The sequence below is a fragment of the Balaenoptera physalus genome (genome assembly GCF_965194825.1).
Source record: "Balaenoptera physalus genome assembly, chromosome: 19".
Taxonomy (NCBI): Eukaryota; Metazoa; Chordata; class Mammalia; order Artiodactyla; family Balaenopteridae; genus Balaenoptera; species Balaenoptera physalus.
The window spans coordinates 20,767,755-20,791,571 of NC_138900.1; the positions used below are offsets into that span (position 1 = coordinate 20,767,755).

Sequence of the window (23,817 nt, forward strand, 5' to 3'; positions counted from 1 at the left end):
TTTTCTCCCCCTATAAAAGGCTCTCTCTAAAATCAAAGGTGTCAGCCTCAGAATACGGCTGAGGAATGACAGATGCCGGCACCAAGCTGCAATGAAGCACGCTAAAGTTTCCGTCTAATCCACTTATTTCTCTGTAGTCACGTAAACCAAAACAAATGGGCAGGGCTTTACATTAGGAAAAAACCCCACAACAGCAGGACTTTGTTGCATAATGCGGTTGACACGCCATCTTGGTATCATTTCCCCTCTGCAGGGAAGGCACCTTGCGGTGAGATCCACTCTCAAGCGGTGAGATCCACTCTCAAGCGTGGTCCCCAAAGTGTCAAGTGTCGTCCCCCTTCACACCAGGCAGAACAGGGTTTCCCCAGGAGAGGGAAGTTTAGGGGGAGAAGGGGGTGTCAGCTCGCAGGGAGACCCTCCCGGGACCTGGGGCCGGCACCCACGTGCACGCACACTTACACACCAACACACTTCCAGGTTTTTGACCTGCTAAACCAAGACCATCAGTTTAATCACCAGCACCATCGTTTTCAACTACTTGAGTAAATCCAGCGGCATTATACACGGGGCCCGTGTGTAATTAAAGTGAGGGCTGTTAGACTCTTCATTTAATAAAACACTTGAAAAGAAAAGCCCTTGTAGGTTTAGCAATGCCACCGGGAGCGGAGGGTAAGTGAGCGCGGCTCTCGAGGCATCAGCACCGCCTCCTTGCAGCCTGCGGTGCCACTACCTCCTGAACCTGCTCCCCTTTCCGTCTTGTAAGGAGCGGGTCAGGGTCAGGAGTCCTGGGGCTCTGTCACCGCGGGCAGTCTCAACAGCTGCGAAGCACTCTTTCAGCACAAGTCACAAGAAAAAATGTGATGGATTTCGCCCATGGCAGAATGGCGTTCCGTTTCTGGCCCTTCAGGCAAAAACAGTAAAGGCAAAGAGGAAAATTTGAGATTTCCCCCCTTCAACTTCCCACAACAACCTCAGCAAAACCACATGACTCGCCTTCTACAATCTCCCTGGTGTGTTCACTGCTACTTTGGCAGGAAATCAGAATTACTGTTATATAAATTCCATCTGATGCCAGAGCGACCATCTGTGAGTAAAACTGCTTCACCTACGTCTGCCTGCAAAGCCACTCTCCCAGAGACAAGGGAGAAGGGGAAAAAAATTTGATTAATTTGCAGAATGCTTGTGATTTGCTCATATATTATTATAACTGCTCATCAGCACATGACAAATTCCCAGCCCTCGGTGCAGGCACCCGTTCGGTTTCAGCAGTTTCTTGTGTCGGCACCTGACAGACTGCAGGGCCTCTAATGACTTTCAGATGCTTACAAACAGTAATTCTATCTTCAGAATAAAAAAGAAAAATCCGTAGGAAGAAAAGAGGAGAGAGTTCGTCTATTTCATTTCCTTCCTGTAGATCAACATGATTTAGCTCTTAAGGGCGGCCGCAGCTCCAAGATGGGGCCTCCCAGGCCCCGCCACGGCCGCCTGCAGAGACAAAGACCCCATCGCCCCAGCTCCCGGGCTCCCGGGGAAGGTGGGGGACCAGCCCCGCCGGGCGCGCCCTGGTGCCTGCCGCCACGGCCTGGCTCTCCCTCTCCTTCTCCTCAGAAAAGTCCCTTTCATTCGTCCACTTTTAATACCCTAATAACCTCTCGCCTTCTCTGCAAACACATCTGCCTCATAACTGCACTTGGATTTCTGGCTTTCCCCCTCCCCTTTGCTTTTAAAACTCTGATTATGCCTTCTGAAGCCCTGCCTCTGTGCTTGATTGCCTGTTTCAGATTAGAGATTTTAGCAAGGAGACAAAGACTTCAGAATGCACATCAGTCCCACATATGAGGACCCACAGAAGGAAAAACGATAAAACGTGATACACCATCTGTCCACAAACAATAACCTGCGTGTTTGGAGGCTCACAAATTATTTAGCACACAACCTTCCCAAATTAGAGCCTTGAGACAGAGCAGAGTCTGGGAGTGAGACCCTCTTTGATGTCCTTTGATATTTCCCACCCCCATCCTCCCCACCTCCAAATTGATTGCTAACAGTTGAGGAATGTCTCAGTGACAAGAAGATTTTTACTGTCAGGATCTTCCTATTACACGTGGCCTGGGATCCGGGCAGAGGCGGGCTCATCCCCGGCCACAGAGCTTTTGGGACAACTGGCCCAGATGCAAAGTCTGTCTCTTTCACATGTGACTGTAGGGGGTTGGGCCACCAGGGAGGAAGAGGTGGTCCAGAGCAGACCCCACTCTTAATACAGAGGGCTCGTGATCACCTCTGCCTCTTCCACAGACTGGTCGGCTGGTTGGTTCGCTTTGGGAAGATAGTCTAGATTTTGTTCTGGAGGAATTTAGACTATACACAAATGGATTTCCCTCCCCACCTCCAGCCATCTGCTTCCCTGGAAATATGTTCTTCTACCTTTCCTCGCTCAGATTGTTTGAAGTAGCCACACTGACCCCAAGCCATAAATTACTCATAATAATTAGCCAGTATCTTTACTCACGCTGCAAAATTCCTTCTAAAGTGATTGACCAAACTGGAAGGGAAAGGAGGACCAAGCATCACCAAGAGAAAAAAAATATCGTTTTTGTTAGCAGCAGGTGCATTTTTTTATCAGATACTCCTTGCCCTTGTTTTAAGCCTGGGGCCACTGATCACATGTACGGGCTTTACCATCGCATCTAAATAGTCCTCACACAGCCCGATGAGTAGGTCCTCTCACTTTATCGGTGTGGAAACCAAGGTGTAAAGACAATCAGTGACGTGGCCAGGTGAAGCAGGAAGCGGGGCAGCTAGTGTTTGAATCCAGGGGGTCCGACTCCAGAGCCCTCTTCTCTGAACCATCAAAGGACCCCAAGGTCCTGCCTTAAGGATGAGACGGGAGAGGCAGACATTTAGCACCAAAGGAGCCAATGGAATACTTTACATGATTATTAATAAACAACCAAACAAACATTTACTTTGCAAATTGAAGCATTTCTTTCCTGAGTCTCAAAATAGATGTGTCGTTATACAGAGAGGGAGACTAGAGCTGAATGGGAACTAAATGAGGCTTCGTTACCAAATTCATCTCGAGCTTAATTATCCGGGTTCCAATCCCTTCCTCTGAGCTTCTTCCCTGGAGCCCCCTGCCCACTCCAGGGGGCCCAACCTCCCCCCTCCATGGCAGGATTGGCCCGCACTGGGACTTCCTTCCCCGGCCAGCCAGAGGCTCCCTGAGGACGGTGGCCCAGTCTTGTTGGTATTTGCTGCCAGCCCATCTCTGACAAAGTGTTGCACGTAGTAGGTGGTCGGCAAATAAATGCCTATTGTTGGCTTTCTGGAGACGTCTCAAGATGTCCATCCCAGGGTTCTGAATTGCAGCATGTTTCCCAGACTCCCCTAACCTGATATCAATTAAGGCTGTGTTTACACACACAGCTTGGCTGAAATTGGTCGGGGGGGTGGGTCGTGCAGGGAAGGAAGCAGGGGAAATCTCACTTGCATTCAAACAACCAGATGTTTATTTTATTTTTTAAAATACATGATGCCAAATGACAAGCCACATTGAAATTTTCACTTTCTGGTCTCTAGCAGCAAACCCTCATTCTGCAGCCCCAACCAACGAGCACGCCTGCCCATTTTCCTTTCCTTTGCACCATCACTGCTCTCATTCTCTTCTCTTACACGTGCATCACACTTTGCAATTGGCTGAGAGCTTCCACACCCACCATCCCACGTGACACATGGAGAAGTCAGGGCTGCAGGTGACCCCGCCTCCTGCTGGTCACTCCTAGCGCAGCCCGTCCACGCACTGTCCTAAGGCTCTGGCTGTCTTCCTTTTAGAGGAAATCTCCAAATTTTTATTTCCTGTCTGACAACCACACTGTCACAACAATAACCACAACCAATCCGAAAGCCTACCCAAAGGACTGAGCTTCCAAACTCTCCCAGAAAATGCTTCAGGAAATCAGAACGGGAAGGAAGAAACGAGGGTTCCCTAAAGGGAGCGGTTTCTATTTGGGGGTAGGTTGCCTCTCACACCACCACCCCTCACACACGTGTTCTCGGTATCTCAGCTCTAACTACGTGTCGGGGATTGTACAGGGATCATCATCTCACTGAATCCTCAGAACGACAGGATGATATCGAGCAGTCGGTTAAAGCCCAGACTTAACTCCAAACACACACAGACAGGGTTGAGGAACGAGAAGAGCCTGGTCTGGGAGGCATGCAGCCTGACCCCAGCCCTTAACAGCTGCCTGGCCTTGAGCGAGCTCCGGCACATCTGCAAGCCTCCGTTTCTTCATCTGTCAGAGGGGCTCATCTGAGCATGGCAGGGCCCACCTGATGACACCCACCCAGAGTTCAGCACAGACGTTGCCTGCTGCTTCGACCATAAACGTCGTCTGCTGTTCCCCAGTCCCTGAAGGTCCTGCCTGCTTTCTCTCCAACCCGTGTCCCCCGGGATGACACGTCTCCAGCAGAAGGTGGCCAGAGGTGAGGCGGCCAGGGCTGTGTGCAGCTCCTCATGCCCTGCTCTTAGCCCCAACGCAGGGGTTACCCTAGACAAGAGCCACCGCCGGCCTTAGAAACGCCATCACTCCCTCGCGGGCATGCACTTTACTTAAATGAAAGATTGCTGTCCATCAGGATGAAGTGAGGGTTTCAGAAGCTGCAGTAAGAAAATTGAAGAGACCAAGTCAGAGCATTTTATGCATGTGGGATAACTGCCTTTTGATATAGCTTTTTACTACACATTTGTTATTATGGATCCATAACAGATAAAAGTGTATCGTGGAATATATAAAAGTGCCAACAATTGTCAATATGCATTCACATGCTGTAGTAAGAATATTCTATAAAATACTCTCAAAATATGACGGATGTGCATAACTGAACGACACCGCTAATGAGAATTTGGAGAAAGTACATCTTAAGCCCTAAGGAGTTTTATGAGACACAACAGCCCAAACTCAGCTGACATTTTAAAAAGTCCCTTGATACTCAGAACAAAGAGTCCTCAAGCATACGTTTTCCCCAAAGCAAGGACTCAAAACACACAGAAAAATGAAATAAATAAAATCTGAAATCTAGGCTCGGGTGATAGGAGGGGTAGCACTTTGGGTACCTGAGTGATAACCCAGAGCAGACGTGTATCTTGGATCTTCAGACGCCCGCAAGGTCCCCCGTGCAAACGGGCGTGGAAGGCGGGCCGTGGCTGAAGTGGCGAGCGCTCAGCCTGCCAATCTGTGATCGACATGTTTCTGGGCATCTACTCCTCAGGGTGAATTTTATACTCAGGCACGGTTGTTTTGCTCCCTTCACTTTTCCTGGCAGCCATAAACACATTGTTATGCTCTCAAAAAAAAAAAAAAAAAAAAAGTAAAACATTACCAGCTTCCTATACACATAATAAAATCAATCTTCTGCCTCTAGTACATTAAATGAAATAGCATATCCCCAGAAAATACATAATAGGCAGTGTCTACAAGAATCATGCAAATAAAAGTAAAAATAAAAATCCAAAGGTCAGAATAAAATACTAAGCCTATCCTAAAAAATAGAGAGAAATATTTGCATGCATTTTATACAGCATGTGTCCTAAAAGTGCCCCTATCAAGATGCATTCTAGAATTCCTAACCTGCAGTGCCTTTTTCTGATAGTTTGTTTATGAAGTCAGTCTTCCTATTTCCCCGAGATATAGACATTATACACATCGACAGTAAATAGACCTTTTTAATTGAGCTGATAGGTTGAAAGTGAATGTGTCCTTGAATTTACACTGAAAAGATAGGCAGTGATTATCTATAAGAAGGGATTTAGCCACCGACTTCCCTTTTGTATGGCAAGGACTTTATCGACAGACATATTTAAGTAAATAGTGCCAAATAAGGTGAATTCTGCGTTAAAGGACAAACGTTGTCTCCCGGTGTCAGCTGTGGTCTGCAGAATGCTCCTGGCCGCCCTGCCCTGCGCAGGGAGAAGGGAGCCGGCCAGCAAGAGCGCAAATCCATCAAAGTTCAGATTTGACTGGCTTCTCGCAGGCTGAGTGTGGGAATGTGGCAATCTGCAATTTATTTAATTTTAATTCAATTTTATTTCACATCCTGTTTTGCAAGTCAGCAAGATGGGCTAGGTTTGCCAAAAAGGGGGTGAAATACGGAAGGGAAGGCAGTTCCTCTCGCGGCATGTATTAGCAGCCCAGGGTTTGCCTGGCCGGTGGAGCCTCTCCCGGCACAGGCGGCTCATGTGGGGAGCCTGTCTTGCCCACAGTAGCACAGACTCACTATCTCCCCGCTGAAGGGCCTATTTGTCTGCTTTAAGTGAAATCACTCAATTCTCAAAAGTCAGTGGAGGACTTTAGAAGGGGGAGGGTTCAGATAGGCTACTCCAAATAAGTTCCATTAATCAAAAGACACAGTGTAATGTAACTAATATTTTACAATTAGGGGAGACAAGATGGAACTAAAAGCCATCTATCTCTCTTATACCACATGATCATCGATTCATAATCGGAGACTGAGAGTTGCACAAAGATGCATTTACTGGATGGGGGGAGCGGGGGGGAGGGCTGGTCTGAGCCGAGATAATGAACACGATGAGAGAGCACGACGCTGAAGGCTGAGGAGAGATGACAGAGGGGCTCAATGCTGACGGATGACATGAAGACGCGCAGGTACCTGACAGCCCGCGAGCCGAGCTCCCTCCCCGGCATTATGATCCTCAATTATCCTGGCAAGGGAGGAAGAGGGGAGAGGGGTGGCCTGGCCCAGGTGAGAACCACTTTGTGGGGCTGGGATTTCCATTGTCAGCGCCCCTGGGCACATGGGGACGAAGGGGATGCGTGCTCCATCGGTTTTGTAATAAAATTCTTAAACCTTCAAAGGGAGTCATTTTTTTTCTTTCACTGCCACCTTCAGGAAAAAAAAAGAGGTGGCCCTTTCCAAAAGAAGGGGGGCAGTCCCTGGGAGTTGGGGGGCGGCTGGCTGCTGCAGAAGAGCTGGCTAGAGACAGCTCCCCCTCCCAGAGACCCTCCTCAGGACTGTCAGGGGGGATGAGAGCCTGCAGGAGGGAGGCAAAGCCAGAGACAGAGGAGCGGAGGGGAGGTCTGCGGCGCCTGCACTGACCCACGGACAGGGTTCTGAGTCCCACCGAAGAGGAACTTCTGGCTTTCGCCCCATCGCGCAGGAGCACAGCCACGGGTCAGGATACTGAACACCGACGCACATTCTCTACCTGTTCCATTATTTCCTTGTAAAGATACAGATGGCCTCACGCAAATGCTCATGTAGCGTGTCTTCGGAACAAAGAAAAACAAACGATGTTCTGGGCGGCAGTGTAACTTGGGAACTCAGCAAAATGGCAAGACCGTGGGGCAGGTGGCAGGTAGCGGGTCCCCCGCCGGTGATGGAGGTCAAAGTGGCGTTGTGTCCCCCCTCCCTTTGCTGCAATTGCATGGGACCGTTTCTTTAATGTACAATACCTTTGTGACCGATTATGTAATATGGACAAATCCCAGACTGAAGCCAGAGGCCCAGGGAAGCCGTGGATTTTTTCAGTATTTATTTTTTTAAACCGAACTTGGCTACCACACATGTCCCCTGCCTCCCCCCCCCAACCCCAGGCTGCCCTCCCTTTCCTCTCTCCCTTGATGTGGCCTCCATGCTGCTGCAAGGGTCGTCTGCAAGGAGCCAAGCTGGATGGGGATCTTAGAGTTTGATTTCCCTACAAATCAGCAGGGATTCTTGTGTATAGGAGCCTGTACGTACACACCAGACACACACAAACAAAAACACTCCCCAGTCATAAGAGCCCCCAGATGTCTGGGCTTCTCTGCCCAACTGGCATCTCCAGAAGCTCAAATAGGGTGACCACGAGGGCAGATGATGGTGCTTCTAAGAGGCTCATTCCAAAGCACCCGTCTCGCTGTTCCTTCATCCCTGTGGGAGGCGGGTGAAACATGGGAAACAGAGATGCCATGCCTACCCTCGGAGTGGGGAACCCAGTGACCCCGGAGTATCACATGGGATGCACTCATACCCTCTTGGTGCTCTATGCAGTTCTCTGTGAGGGCCTGGGAAAGCCCCCCAAAGTTATCTAATGGTGCCAAGGAGAAGGGGGTTCTGGGAATACAGGAAGGTGATGAGCCCAATCTGGTAGCCTAATCAGAGGGCAAAGGTGTTAAATAAAGTCAATTTGTGTGGCTTTAGCAGCTGTAATTGAGATGTGACCCCACCCCCACCCCATCCCCCGACTTAACCCCCGGAAGCTGCACCGAAACCATAACTAGCCCCACAAGGCTAAGTGTGAGTGTCCCAGACATAAATAGGGTGCAACTGCACCTGCCCTCCAAGGCTGGGTGAGGCCGCCTCCCGGGCCAGCGGGGTCAGGTCTCGGCTGCTGCACACAGCTCTTCCCCCGCATCCATCACCCCCTAGGAAGTCATCCTGTGAAGCGCAACAGCCCTCTCCCTTGCCTGAACTAAAGATTTCCTGGTTTACACGTAGACCCTTTAATGCGAAACGACTGAACCAAGCCCTGGCTGGATAAAATAAAGCATGAAAGCAAGCCAAAGCCAAGCCTTTAAAATGAAGTTCCAGGAATACAGTCCACGCACATGGTTTTAACCTCTCCATCACCAGGATTTTGCCCTTAAGCAGAAACGAGAACTGAGCATTTTCAGGTAGAATGAATATATCTATGGAAACCTCTCCCATTAATCCATGGAAATTCAATTTATTGTCTTTGGTAGCAGTCTCTGCATCGATACTTTCACGCACATGTGGATCCTGCTTGGTTTTGGTTGGACACATGGTTCTTTTATTTGTGGTTTGATCAAATGCAGGACAGGGAAGATAAACAATGTTCCAAGAGGATTTCTAAAGTGAGATATTCTCAGAGGGGAAATATATATGTAACATGCTATGAGCTTGTCTTAATGAATCAAAAAAAAAAAAAAAGCAGTGTTAAAGGTATGAATTCTTAAGTTGAATGAGGTATGAATAAAGGCATGAATTCCATACTCTAATTAACCAGCTATGTCCATTAACAGGAAACATTAGTGCAATGTGTCCTGGGTACAACCCCTCCTGCTGCAGGATTTGGGGAGAGAGCGGGACAGAGTGGAGTAGGCAGTAATTGAGTAGATTGTTTCATCTTCCAAATGTTCTAAAATATCCAGTCTGTGGTGAGTATGGGTTGTGACCACATGCTTCTTCATTTCCTTCCTTAGAAAGGCCATGTCTTTGCAAAGATACTTAGTGAGCAATTCCATTCCTCTTTTTACAGGGACATCCAGTTTTCAACTCCAAATGCTAAGCCCTGACAGCACGAAAGGCAAGTAAAGAATATGGAGAGGAAAAGAGCAGAAATTCCACTCAGCTTCCCCCCCTCCCACCGACCACCCCAACCCAACTAGGTGGGCTGGTAGCCACCAAAAATTAAATAGCTGAGGTTTTCAAAATGAAAACAGAACATTTCCACAATTATAAAAACAGCCCTAACACTGTAAAACTCCTTAAACTCCAAACAAATTATTTGGGAGGGTATTAAGCCTGGAAGGTCTTTCAAATTTCTTATTAGAATGGAGATTACTTAGAGCTTGTGGCCAAATCACATACAATTTGACCCAATTCTTTTCCACCCTTTCACATCATTTGATATTAGGCAGAAACTATTGTTCCAATGCTGAAATTCATTATCCTTTCCTGCAGCCAAGGCCTGGCTGGGAAGAGTCCCCGAGACCTGGCTTTCAACCTTTTATTGCAGCCATAAAGGTGGTCTTTTCTGCCACCTAGAGGAGAGATGGCAGCATGGCATGTGAGTCACCCGGAGGAAAATTAAATACAGCTGAATAATTGAATGAGAGGGCAAGTTGAATCAGGGGTCACCATCTGTTTGACTAGAATTGTTGGCACATTTCAGCTAAGCCTCGTGCGCCTCGTAAACATACTTACAGTTATCATAGCTTGCATTGCCCTAAAATAAAAGAAAATTGGTCCAAAAATAAGTCTGAACTAATTAAACATATACCATCTTGTCGTCATGGAGACCAGAGTTAAGGTCACCAGTTCCTCGTGGCATTCAGGAGGGTGTTAGTGCCAAAAAGAGACAGGTGATTCTTTCACCTCCTGGGGAGAGGGCATCTCAGGGGCTGGAGGTGATGCCCGGATGGTGGCCAGAGGGAAAGAGGGTGCCACCGCCCCTATTCCCCATGCCATTCTTCCCGGGGCCTAGAGGAGGCAGAGAGGGAGAGCAAGAAAGAAAGACACCATCTTTGCAGACCCCAGAAGCAGGGCCGGGAGGGACCCCAGGTGCCCCCTGCCAACGTTACTTAATGTTATGCCCAATTGGCACGTTTGCTGGGGGTGGGGAAGGCATCTTTCCAAAGAAATGGGTGTCATGTCTGAATTGTATCCCTCTGCCAGCTTCATCTGAGAGCTGGTCGTTTCCCAAGAATCTAGATGGGGCTGGTTTGCTTGCCTGTGTGAATTATACTGTGTTTGCGTATGCGCACAACCAGCATGAATGTATATTTTGGGAGAGAAACCAATTCCGACTGTACATCTCATAATTCCTCTTAATAGATCACTCCTACCTTCAGGAAATGCACACCTGTCCTAACATCCTTAACGCACAGTGGGTTTACACTAGAGGCAACTGGGGACAGGCTATGTGCAAACCCCAAACTTGGGCTCAGGAGTTGGGGTTTAGAGTCAAGGTGATACCAGTGGTTTGGGGATTTGAACAGGCAGCTTTTCTGCCCTGGGACCCTCAAGCCCCTTACCGCAGTGAGGCCTCTTTCCCCTCCTGCCTGGCTTGCTGAGACTGCCCTGCCTTTCCCCTTCCCTTTCACGCTGTCGATTATGCACAAATCACTTAGGAAAGACACAGTGGAGTGACCCCAACTTCAGGGAACCTCCTCGGGGACACAATTAGCGTCTGTTGTATCCCACGGTGGCTGGGCTGACACTATTGCGGCCTCCAGAGGTGCTGTTCTCTCTCACACGGTGGAGATGCTATGGGGAGGGGGGTACCGAGAGATCAGAAGGTGGAAATGGACAGAAGGGCTCCAGCCACTCTGTTCCTAAGTAATTAGCACCCATCAAATGAGGCTGGTTTGCACCAGTCTCCCACCTCATAAACCAGGCTGCAGTCTGGTTTCCTGGAATCCACATTAGGACAATAGGCGAGTAAGATAAAAGAAAACATTCAACACCACCAGTGCCTGCTGGGCCAGGTGGGGTGCTGCCCTCAGAGCTGGGAGGAAGGGCCCTTTGGCCCCAGGGTGCTTCCAGGCCAGCACCCTGGCATAAGCAGGTGAGAGACACTGAGGAAGGATTTGTTCCGAGAGCTCTCCCTTTCGCTGCCCTTTCTGCTGGGGACCCCCCACCTTCCCAGCTCAGTTGCTGCCTCCACCGGGAAGCCCTCTCTGGTGCTCCACAGCCCACTGTGCTCCTTCTCCCTCCACGCTGAGCACACACACAGTGTCCCAGCTGCCTGTTTCTTACACTTTCATCCTCAACACCACGCAAAGGCCTGGCACCCAGCTCTGCCTGAAGCCTGGTGAATCAAGACCCTTTTAGGTTATTTGCCAGGGACAAACTGAGCAGTGATCCACTCCGTGGGTCTCAATCTTGAAAATAGATTTCTCACATCTGCAGAGGATTCCAGAGCAAGTGAGGTTTCCCCTGAAGTGCAGAAAAGCAGGCAGGGGCTGTTGCAGAACTTGCGAGATGTACAGGTTTGGGGTGGGAAGAGGGAATGTTCTTAGGGTGGGTGGAGGGCATATCTGGCAGGTGCTCCGTAACAACTGTAAAATGATGATTGTAGCCTGAACAGGTTGGGGGCGGAGGGGGCAGACTCTCCACATGGGTCCCTGCCTCTCCCTTCCCAGTTCCTGTTATAACAGAGCGGAGCCAGCCCTGTTCAGACCTGCCAGTGTTTTCCCTGTTCAGCCTGACCCTTCTTCAGCTGTGCCACCCACCCCCGCCCTGTCCTGTGGCCCCTGTCCCTCCCTGTCTCCTGCAGGGGCCTGGGCCTTTGCGGGAGTGCGCAGCAGAGACAGGGACCTTGGGTAAACCGAGCCCAGGTAACCCAGTGGAAGGAAACTCGCTCACCTGTACACCAAGCAAGTAACACCAGCTCCTGATGCGGGGCGGGGGAGGGGGGATGGTGGTGGGTATCCCAGAGACCCCAGCCCTGTCCGAAGGGGCAGCAGCTGCCCAGCTCAGGCTGACCACTGCCTTGCAGCAAAACAGGCTGAGGGTTGCAATACCTCTGAATTTTCCGGAGGAGCCAGAAATGCAGATTTTTATGTGAAATCCCTTGAGTTTTAAATGTTAACTACCAATTCCAGGCTTTCAGAGGCTCTGTGGGGGCCAAGCCACCCGGGTGTGCAGACTGTCAGGAGCCAACACACACCTGCCTGTAACCTTCCTACTGAACCTGCGGGCAGGGCGTCTGATCCCTGACCTTGACACTCAGCCATGCCCTCCCATCCCCTCCCTGCTGGTCCACACCCAGGGCCCCGCCAGAATACCCCGACAGCCTCCTCTGTGCAGGAAGGATGCTCCAAAGGGGCATCTGCTGAGGGAGCCACACAGCCTTGAGCCCCCCAGGCGCCCCCGGGCCACCCATGGGCTTTGCTCCTAGCGCCACACCCTGAGGGCCTCCTGGTGCCCACCCAGTAGGCTTTGTTTCTACCACAGCCAAGAACACCCACCATCTGCACCTTTCTCCTTCGCCCTGGGCGTCTCCTCAGCAATCCAGCCACGGGCACCGAAACTGCCCTCTGTTCGTTCTGAGATTACTGTAGAGCAGCTGTTAAGGGGAAGGCGCTATTGATAATCCACCTCATGGATGGATTAACTTTCAAAAATAAAACATCAGGCTGGTGCCCAGATAAAGGGAGTCCTGAGCCTGTATTGAAGTGGCCGCCACAGCTGCTTGGCAGCAGGATTTAGGGCTCAGATGCCATTCCACCCCTTTCTTCTACAGGGAAGAATCGATCACCTGTTGCCAGGAAAGGAAGTCACTCCCGCTGGGCTGGCTCAGTCCTGAACAGTGAACTGCAACATGCCCCTCCCTTAGTTCTGAAGGAGGATTTAATTGACAGATTGCTGAAGAGCAGAAAGCAAAAATAAACTCTCGGCAGTAAGGGAATGGGTGTGGAGGAGGTTGGGGGGAGACCTGGGAGCCCCAGGAACCCGAGAAGCTCCAGAACAGCAGGCCGCCCCAGGCCCTGTTACACCCTCCAGGCTTTGGCGCCGAAGAAAGCTCATTCCAAGCTCATTTCCAACGCCTGAGCAGAAGAGTCACCTGGTGGGGACGGGGAGACGCAGCCTTGGCAACGCAGATTCCCAGGCCCTTGGCATCAGCATCGCTGTAGGAAGGTGGTAGGATTCAGGATATATCCCGAGCCCTGGGGTGACTCTTAGCTCGGTCAGCTGGGGAACATGCTGATGTCTCCCAGCACCCTGCCCTGTCCCAAGGGTCCAGCAGCCAGTGCAGAGGCTGGGCCTGCAGCTCAGGACCCGCAGTTTGAAAAGCACTGGGTTTCCTCTTGTCTCGGGTTCCCACAGTCACCGGGGCTGTGAGCGGAACTGGGTCTGGTAGCTCGTTCCCAAGAGGTGACGTGATGTATGAAGGGCCAGTTGGGGGTGGGGAGCCCCAGCCTAGTGCACAGCTGCGCCCGTGGCCAGAGTCAAGGGCTGGGCAGCTCTCCTCTCAGCTCCTCTGGCCAAGGCCAAGGCCAAGATGGAGGCCTCGGGAGGGAAACCTTACAGCTCGTGAGCCTCTCTGACCCCTGCCAGCGTCCCCGAGCCCCTGGAGGTGAGCCGGCACCACACCCTGAGCACCTCCCACTCATCACCAGAAACTGGCCTGGCCTTTTGCAGAAGAAAGCTGCGGATCCCCACGAGGTTCTCTGTGGGCACCTGAAGACACCTTCCCCTGGCTTCTCTTGGTAGTTGTTGACTCTTTCTAGATGCTTCACATACTGTTATTTTGTGGACCCTCCCAGGCTGATTTCTCACCTCAAGCCCTCTCGACCCATTTTGTTTCTTAAATAGAAACTCTCATTGACCACTCTAGCTTTTGAGGTTCTCCACCACGTCAGGGAGAGGTCTCTAAATGCTGCCTCTTCCGCGCCCAGGGAAGAAAACGTGGTGCCTCAGGGTGATGCCAGAGGCTGCCCATGCCCCCACCCCGTGAGCCCCGTGCCCAGAGGAGACAGGAGCCCCAGGCCCTGTCCAAGAGTCTTTGCTCCCACTCAGGGTTCACCAAATCCCCCCAAACCAGAGAAGGTGGCCTACACAAAGGGCCCTGCCTTGGATCCAGGCTTTGTGCCCAAGTCCTTACGGGGCTTTGAAAAGGATTTCCTGGTGCCAAAGAAGACAAAATTCACATACGACGGGAGAAGTTGGTTGTCTAAGTCTCTGCCGTCATATACAATTCACAAAATGTGCAGTTATCTCTCTGCGGCTTCCACGGGTCAGGCTCAGACAGGACCCTAAGGGGTCAGTGTGCTGCCAGCTTTCCTGCTCCCAGGGAAGCTGTTCCCACCGAGACACCAGGCCGGGAGCCGCGTCCCACACTGGAGAGAGCGGACGCCCTCCCCACGATCATCTGCGCTAAGCTGGAAGCGCTGTGGCCGCACCTGGTGTGGACAGCCCGATGGCCACATGTGGGCCTCCCAGGGAGGTGAGTGACCGGTGCCCCATCCTTGCAGCCTGTGATTTGCTCTGTAGGTTCATCACGAGCTGACCGGGAGCCTTTGAGAGGACGAATTAACAGGACCCAGGTAACACCTGCACACCGGTCACCTAGCCGTTGAGACAATGTCTACTAAACTAAGACAAAGCTGAGAAGTGGACAATCCCCAGGTGACTGTGAGAACAGAGCTGGGCCCGTGAAGCCCAAATCTCCCCCAACACCGGCCGGTTGTCTGGTTTCTCCATAGACCCAGCGTCTCCCAGCCTCGGAGTGATCAAGGCAACCCACGGGATACCAATCAATGTTTACTTAATTGGGCTCCTAATCCTTAAGAAACCATTTCTAGAAGCTTCAAAACTTTCTTCAATTGTAGAGAAAGAATCAGGTGCTGTCTCCCACAAACCCTGCTCCCTGAAAACTGTTCCCCTTTGCCTCAGAAGAAACTTTTGAGAAGAGACTCCCATTTAAGTCCTTGTTAAAAGGACTTCCTGCAAGAGTTTCCTCAAAAATATATTAAAATCATTTTCATAAAATGTGTGTTGAGAAAAGACAAGTTTAATTCTCACAGGCTCCATTATTGAAGCAAAAATTAATATTTGTACTGTTTCTAAATTGGAATAAAATTGCAAAGATGCAAACACCGTCCTATATCATAATCTATAAAGCAGTCACGAATGTTAAATCAACTGTAAAAATGATTTAAAAATCTACTTGAATAATTTTATTAAACTGATTTAAAATCATATTTTTTGCTACCTTCATTTATCAACTGCATCTCCAACAACAATGGGGTTATAGTGGATTTTTTCAAATACAGATATGTTCCCAAATAATGCTGTCAATGAAAAGACTCCCCTCTCCTGGTTGGCATGTGACTTCCTGGCATATGGCAAGGAGAGCGGACTTGCCAGGTAAAAGCCACATTATTTACATATCCACAAATTGCCATGGAGTCCAAATCAGCACACTTGAGATTTTATGCACAGAGTTCAAGTTCATATTAATGCACAGCAGAGAGAAGGACACCATTTCCTGTGAGCGCACAAGCACAAGAGTCTACCACCGAAGACCCCAAGTGCTCTGAATTTCTCAGTTACAGTGTTTGGAGTTTAAAAGTAAGCATGTATCTGTGTGAGAGCTCACTACTGAATACCCATATCATGGAGAGAAGCTCCCAGAGGACTATAATCTCTCCAGCCCTGAATGTACCTCCTCTGGGTGCAGAACGGCTAGACCACGGAGGTCAACCAATGCCCCATCCTTCCTGTGGGTGCCAGGAAACACAGAACTCACAGAGTGCACTCACTGCCTTTGCCTCTGAAAATCAAGTGGAAACAGAAGTCACTAGCAGAGAATGCAGTCAAGAAGCTGCCCAGCTCTGTCTGTTCCCCCCGGGGCCCTCTCCAAGTCTTCCTCCCATTGGCTATGAGGCTACAGAAACCTGCTTTGGGTCCATCAGTGGGGATTCTAGGCTCATTACACCTTGAACACTTGAGTCAGCAAACTCCAGGGCAAGTTCATTTACTTATCTACACTGCAGAAATGGAGATGAGCGGTCCCGATCCCAACATGAATCTCTGCACAGGGGTCTGGCGGGACCCAGCATCTCAAGGCATCTCCAGTTCCCCAGATGTGAGACAAAAGGACTCCAAGACTAATAGGCGATGTCCTATAGATGCTACAGGAAGTAAAACCGTAAAATAGGAGGCAAGAGAGGGAAACAGCCCCAGGAGGCTTCGGACTGTTATCTGTGTCACTTGGGGACGCCTGAAAGCACAGCCTCCCAGCCACCTTCAGCTGCTACGGTTTCTCAGGGGGAAGGGGTTTGGCAAGGCAGGAAGGTGGGCAGGGGGCCCATCCCTGTGCCCAGCAGCCACCTGTCATCTCCTCCTGGGCCCTGGGCATGGCTGGAGGGTGCCCTCCCTGTCTCCTTGTCTCTCGGTTTTAAATGCCCACAGCCACCTCCTGCGAGCACGGATACAGCACATGAGCCTTCGGTCACTTCTCTCCCTGGCCGCAGAGGCATGCTTGGCCCGCAGGCAGGACAAACAGGAAGTGCCTGAGAGTGAATGTCCCCAGAAGTTGGTCTCAACCCACAGTGGGTGGCGATTTGAAGGCCAGCATAGCCCCCCCTCCGTGGGGTGACTCTGAGGAGTGTTCCCCCAAAACTCCAGTTGCCCCCCGGGGCTTGATAAAGCACTCTCTGACCCCTTCCCTACAGGTCACCAGCCCACACCACGTGAGTCCTTAACTCAGTTTCTGATTCTGGAGAAACCTCCGCGAGAGAAGGGGAAGCGGAATTCCAGAGGAAGAGAGTCCTCTACTTGAAGTGAATGGCATCCACTTTTTTAAAATTTAATTTTTATTTTATATTGGGGTATACTTGATTTACAATGTTGTGTTAGTTTCAGGTGTACAGCAAAGTGATTCAGTTTCAGATGCTTTCCCCATATAGGTTATTACAGAATATTGAGTAGAGTTCCCTGTGCTCTACAGTAGGTCCTTGTTGGTTATCTATTTTACATATAGTAGTGTGTACATGTTAATAGCTTCCACTATGCCTGTCACTTTGCCCGCTCGCTCTCCATCCCCGGGTGGCCTGTGCACAGCGACGCCAGCACCGCTCCAGACAGCGGCTCCTCCCAGGACTGAGCGACGCCAGGTCTCACTGAGGGGTAGCATCGCCTGACAGAGCTCTATCCCCAGGCCCCTAAACCCTCCTGCTGCTACCCTGTGAGCCCGCCTTTCCCAGATAAATATTTCAGAGTACTTCATCTCTGAAACACAATATCTGCCCCTTGGAGATGTCATGTGACCTTTCACATCATTTCCCCCCAATGTTAATTTCTGTGATGAATGCAATATACTCAAACCCATAAATCTGACTGTCTGAAGGATTCAAATTAGGAATTATTGACAGCTGATGGAACCCAAGTGCAGAGATGAAGCGCGTTTTCTCATCTGTCTATCTAAACGTTGGAATGTGTATTGATTAAAATATGCCACGCTACAGAACCCAACATAAATCTAAACTCTATTAGATTAACACGAGCATTCAATTAACATAAAATGACAACGTAGGAGAAAGGGGCTGTGTGTCGGTCACCAGTAATATTTTAGCCATAAACATGGGGAACCTGAAATTGGGAGGTGTGTCTGTCAGGGCTGTGTGCTGTGTGAGGGTGTGGGAGGGGCGAGCCCAGAGGCAGGAGGAGATGGGCACAGCGCCCTCAGCCAGAGAAACAAGGAGGAGGAAAGGTGGACGAGGCTGGCTGGGAAGAGTCTCTTTTACCATCACTTGTATTGAGTTTGGACCTGCCGGGTAGCCAATGCAAGGGCACTGCTTTGGTGGTGGATGTGCGGACCCGGGCGGGGAGGCCAGGCTGCAAGAGTCAGCTTCTAAGATACAAAGAGGACACCTTGGTTGCATTTAGGACCCCAGTGTGGGGCATCTAAGGTTGTCCCCCGGAGAGGAGAACGAAGATTTGAAAATAAACTGGAAGATGAGTACTGAGTCAGGGAAGAGAAGGACCACGTAGAAAAACAATGAAAGAAGCTGGATGTCTGCTGCACTTCCAAAGTGCCGGCCTCAGCCCCAGCTCATCTCTATCCCTGTATCACATGCACCATCCTGGAAGGGTCCTGGAAGGATGGGAACTGAGGCAACTGAGGCTCCAGAGGTGAGGCTCCCAAGGGTCACAGACATGTTCCCGCTTATGCCAAAGGCTCCCGGGGTCTCTGAAGCTGCTCTCCAGCCACGGATCACCTCGGATTGAAGTGCCAGGGTGTTCCCTCAATCAAGCCAGGATGGGGATTGGTTTATAAATGCCCAGCTTCCGTGGTCCTCAGTGGGACAGCCTGGGCACACACCCCACGTGGGTCCTCAGAGGGTCCCCAGCAGGACGGAGACCCCGTCCCCCACCTGCTCCGAAATGCACCCGTCTCGGCCCCTCCCTTTCCTGCCTCATGTCCCCACCCCCACCTCAGGCTTCCTGGGACCCTCTCCTGAAAAGACTGCCTGTGCCGGAATCCTTGTCTCAGAGTCCGATTCTGCGAGAATCCAAGCAAAGGACTAAGGTCACAGTAATAAGTGGGAGCTGGTTTTACTTGTTTGCTTGTTTGTTTGTTTTCAAGCCAGGGCTTCTCATCGTTGCTCTCCAGTGCTCTTTCTAACAGATCCTCAAGCTAGGAACTGAGTGACCCAGGACTGTAAAATCATTACGTATAAGGAGGAGTTTGGGGGGCTGCACCTCTCAGCTTTGATCCTGTTTTCTGTACAACCTTCAAAATGTACTTTTCTGTAGAAATAATGCCCCAAATCTAATTTAATGGCCAGGCCAGCCCTCAAAACTCTTTTAGCACCTAGTAGATATGCTTGTTCATTGTACTACTGCAAACATGTGTATTAATGTATAAAATATTACATTTGATGGTACAACTCGGGAATATCAGGAACGGAGCTTGGCAGTGGCGGCCCTAGTGCGCCCTGGGGCACAGCAACCTGAGTCTCCCTGTCTCAGGGTAGTTGTGGCCTCTCCAGACACACAGATATCTCCAGAGGAGGTGGCGCCCACTGGTGATCATTCATCAGAAGTTCTGAGTTGCAGAACAAAGGGAAGTTGCTTCCCTCTGACTAGGTCCAATTTCTCCTGCCATGTAATCAATCTTGTTTGGAAATAAAATATTCTTGACCCAGGTGAAGACCTGGACGGCCCAGTGAGTGGTGTGGCCTTGGCTGGGTGGGTAGGGTTCCCAGGGGTCAACAGACCCCAGTCCCCAGAGTCCTGCTGAAGTGCGAACTTCTAGGCTTGCTATGGGCAGGCTCTCTGGTGCTGGAAGGACAGCCCTGTTCCCCAGCCTGGTGCCCACAGGACCTCCCAGGGCCCTTCCTGCTGCATTAGGCCTGGAAGGATGCTCTTAGCTGTTTGTTCATCACTGCAGCAAATGTCTACAGAACGTCTATTTATACCTAGTGCTTCACGAGGCAGCGCAGGTGTCATGAGTTAGACACACCCCACCATCGCTGCAAACCGCCCACCTCCGCCTTCTCTCTGGTCACTGAGGACAAGCCACCTCCCTCCAGTTTGAGGCCAGTTCCTCACCATGCTTGGGACCTCCACCCTGTCCTGTTCTCCCCCTCCCCCAATTATCCCTGCCCTACCCCTCTACATCCCAGAGCCACTCAGACGAGGCCACCAACATCTCCTTTGGGTTGACAAGGTCTCCATGACCTGGCCGCCATCTCTCTGCAGCCCTGACCCCTGTCCCTGCCTCTCCCCCCTAAACTGTCCTCTTGCTTCAGCTCCAGGACGTACCCGTCAGCCCCGAGCTGTGCCATTCACTGCATGCTGTGCCCTCAGCTGGGACGCCCTCCGTCACCGTCACCTCGCTCATCCCTCCAGAACTCAGATTGGCACTTCCTTCAGGAACCTTCTTTGACTCCCTTCCCCAACCTCGGGCCTGAATATATGTCACTGGGGCACAGCCCAAGGGCACCTCTACGCACTCACACACCTGCACACGCTATCTCCTTGTGGACAGGAACAAAGATTTGTCCATCCTCGTTTTGCCAGGGCCTATCGTGGGACTGACATGCGTGTGTGTTGAGTGAATGAGAAATGGATGAATGACTGAACAAGGGGGTGAGTGTGAGGGAAGGGACCTCAGAAAAGGTGTGAGGTGGGCCCTGAGGGTGAGCAGGATCTGATGGGGGAGAAGAACGGAGGATGGAGGGGCAGGATGTGGCTGTGAAATGGGGGGAATTGATGGGACGTGTGTCCGTGCGCGGCCCCTGCAGCCGGCCCCTGCAGCCAGCCCCAGGGATACAGCAGGACAGGCGGATGCTGCCTCTGCACCTGCACGTGCTGGCGGGACTGGACCCTGGACGGCTCCTGCCTTCAGACCTGCCACGGGGACACTGATGAACCAGGGGCCACTCCGGAAAGGTCTCCTGGGGCCTGACTCCACAGGCAGAGTATTGGAGATGCTCCCCCAATGAAACAAGGCAAAACTCTCTTCACTGTGAATAACCCACTAGCCACTACCAGCCTTCCGGAATATCCCAGCATCTCACCTGGCAGGGCCTAGGGTACAACAACGATGTCAATAATAATAGCCTCTGTTGCAAAATCCTTACTGTGTACCAGGCATCAGGCTAAGAGCCTTCTCTGCATGGATCTTCTCACTCAAGCGACATGTCTGTCCTAAGCTAGAGCAGTAATTGAGAGCCTACGAGTTTTACAGGCAGAACACTGCAGCCCAGAGGAGTGCAGCGGCTTTCCAAAGACACACAGCTAACAAGGACGGGATTCGAACTCAGGCAGCCCAATCCCTGAGGGCATGCACCAACTTCCCTCCTACCCCACCTGTCTTGAAAAGCCCTTCATCCTTGTTGGGGGGATCCCAAGGACAGAGAGGGACTCCAACTGTAGGTCCAGCCTCCCAGGCCAAGGCACTCAGCCCAGGCCAGGCCCAAGGCTAAGGCACCTTGAATCTGAGCCCTTTCCCACCTGTGGAAAATGACCAGAGTCGGAGACACTGCTTTGGGCAGATGTGGGTCTGGACATGGTGTGAAGACTGGGCCCAGCTCTTTCATCACCCTGTTTTCCCGTCTTCTGTGAGAGGAGGGGACAGCTCTATCTTTCCCTCATCATACCCTCAAACTTTGTACACAGCAGATGCTCCATAAATGCACCTTGTCTCCATGAACACATAATTGAACAAAGTGATTAACCTGATGTCTTTTCTCCTTTGTTTCCAAGAGTAAGAGCAGTTTTAGCCCCGTATCTTTTCCCAACACCCCAGCGATGGATTATTTATTAGTTGAACCCACCTACCCCTCACAACCCCTCTCACAGAACAATCTCCCAGGTTTTCTAAAACGGGAGCCCATGCCTTCTGCGTGCCTCGGGCGCCCTCTGGTGGCCATCTTGGATTCCCAGCACCAGGTCTTTGAACAGGAAGAGCGAGAGGTCTGGAACCCCCCACCTGCCTGGACAAGTGGCCTGCAGCCCCAGACTCTCCAGGGACCCGTCCCTTCTTTCTTCACTCAGGCTGGACACTGAGGCTGAGTCCTCAGGGATGCCGACGGCGGACGGGCAGCCTCCCTGAGAGAGTGGGTGTGTGGGCGGCCCCTCCCACAAGCAGGGGACCCTGAGCTGCCAGCCGACTCAAAGGGTCCTTGGAACACATCTGCTCAGCTCAGCCTGCCAGGTGTCCAGTTTGGGGGAGCAAGTGAGGAACAGAAATGGGGGGACCTGGCTGGACAAGAGGCATTTCCCAAAATTGCTCGTAGTTCCTCTCCAAAACTGGGCACTGGCTCCCACCAGCTTGGGCATCACCTCCAGGGACAGCCTGAGCACTGCCCCTGCTGCGCCCCACCCCCACCCCAGGAACGGTCTAGCTGGGCTCTAAGAAGCCTCAGGCCCGCCCCATTGATAATTCCATGGACTACCTTGGGAATGATGCCCCCGCACGGAAGCGCTCCCCAAAGCCTCCTGTTCCGGCTGCCCACACAGAGCCTGCGCGCCCCAAGCTGAGACGGTGCTCAGCTCCTGCTTTTCAGGGACCTGGCTCCTTCTTCTGGACATTCGAGGTGAGATCCTTTTCCTAATTAAAGGGAAGCTCCTCAGATATCTTGCACTTTGCACCAGCAAGACTTGGGCACACGGGAAGCCCTCAGGAAAGTGAGCTGGGCTGAGGAGGTGGGCGTGGTGGGCATGCTGACAGCCCCCATGATGACGGCAGCTAAGGGCTTTCTCCCAGGCCAGGAACTGGGCCCTCCCACGCTGTCCCTTCACATGGCCAGGAAGTGGGGGGGGGGGTGGGCAGCTGTGGGTCCACCTTATAGAAGGGACACACACGGCCTCCAGACCCCAGCATAGACTTAGGTCAACCCTAAAGCAAGGAACTGGGATGCAGCGTAAGTGCTGCCTTTCCTTAGACCTTTCTGGGGCTGCAGTGACCTCCAACCTGGACCCCAGGGTCCTGGATGGAACCCCGCAGGGCTATACTCAGGAAGTGCTCCCCGTAGCTCCACACACCAGGAAGTGGCTGTAGCCTGGCCAAGGATATGCTGTGTGTTGGGGAAAAACGTCTAGAAAGTTCCCATCGTTGGCCCAGAGATACTGGAACCATCCTGTAAGCAAAAGGAGAGTCAACCTCAACCCTCAACCCCCAAAGAAGAGCTATTTAGATCTTTGGGTCAAGGTCAGGAACTGCCACTCTAGGGGCCCTCAGCCAAACGTGGAAGAGCATCTCTAGGGCAAGCATTCTAATTTTGCAAAAACTGTTTCCTGGAGAGGGAGAAAATGTGTCCAAGACCATTACCATGAACCAAGGAATTAAATTTTTGTCTAATATTGCGTTTAACATCCAAGAGGCATCCAGATAGCTCAGGGCAGTTAGTTAGCTCTTCTAAAGAGCACTACAGTCATTTCAGAGGCAAATTACATGCCCATTGAAATAAAATGCCTTGAAATGATGGTGCCCTGCAGACGTGATTTCAAATGTGACTCTACTGATTACCAGCTGTGTGACCTTAGACAAGTTACTTAACCTCCCTGAGCCTGTATTTCCTTATTTGTGAAATGAGGCTAATAATAATTCATATTTCACAGGGTTTGAGGATAAAATAATCCAATGTTTATGAAGCTCACAGCACAGTCCCTAGGACACTGTAGTCCTAAAGACATGCTGCGTATTCTCTACTGTTCACTATGATAATCTGCTACCACTACCACTGTCATAAATGGGCTGGTAGGTGTTTATGTGCCACTCTTCACTAAGACAACCTGACGTGCTCCAGGCTTCTGGAGAAGGTAGGCATTCATTTAGTCTGGGAACCTGAAAATTGGGATTATTTTATTTCTTGCTATTCAAAAAAAAAAAAACAACTAACTAAAAGCTAGTCTTCTGACATTGTTTTATATACAGTCTTTGTCAGTTACTTCAGTTAACCTTGATTCAGGTCTGCGGGGGCACTTTGTCACCTTGGGGTCTCCTAAACCCCAACCTCACCCCTGGCAGGCAGCTTTGGCAGGGAAAAGGCCTCCTAGACTGATGGACACAGGGCCAGGAAACAGGAGCGGAGAGCCCCTGGAAGGGAAGGCACA

The 23,817-nt window shown here is 51.1% G+C and overlaps 1 protein-coding gene across 5 annotated transcripts in view; it reads right to left on the reverse strand.

The window, feature by feature from the left end:
* ZNF536 (zinc finger protein 536) overlaps window positions 1-23,817 on the reverse strand; it is a 426,032-nt gene that overhangs the window by 23,160 nt on the left and 379,055 nt on the right. The gene's annotated exons all lie outside the window — the stretch shown is intronic.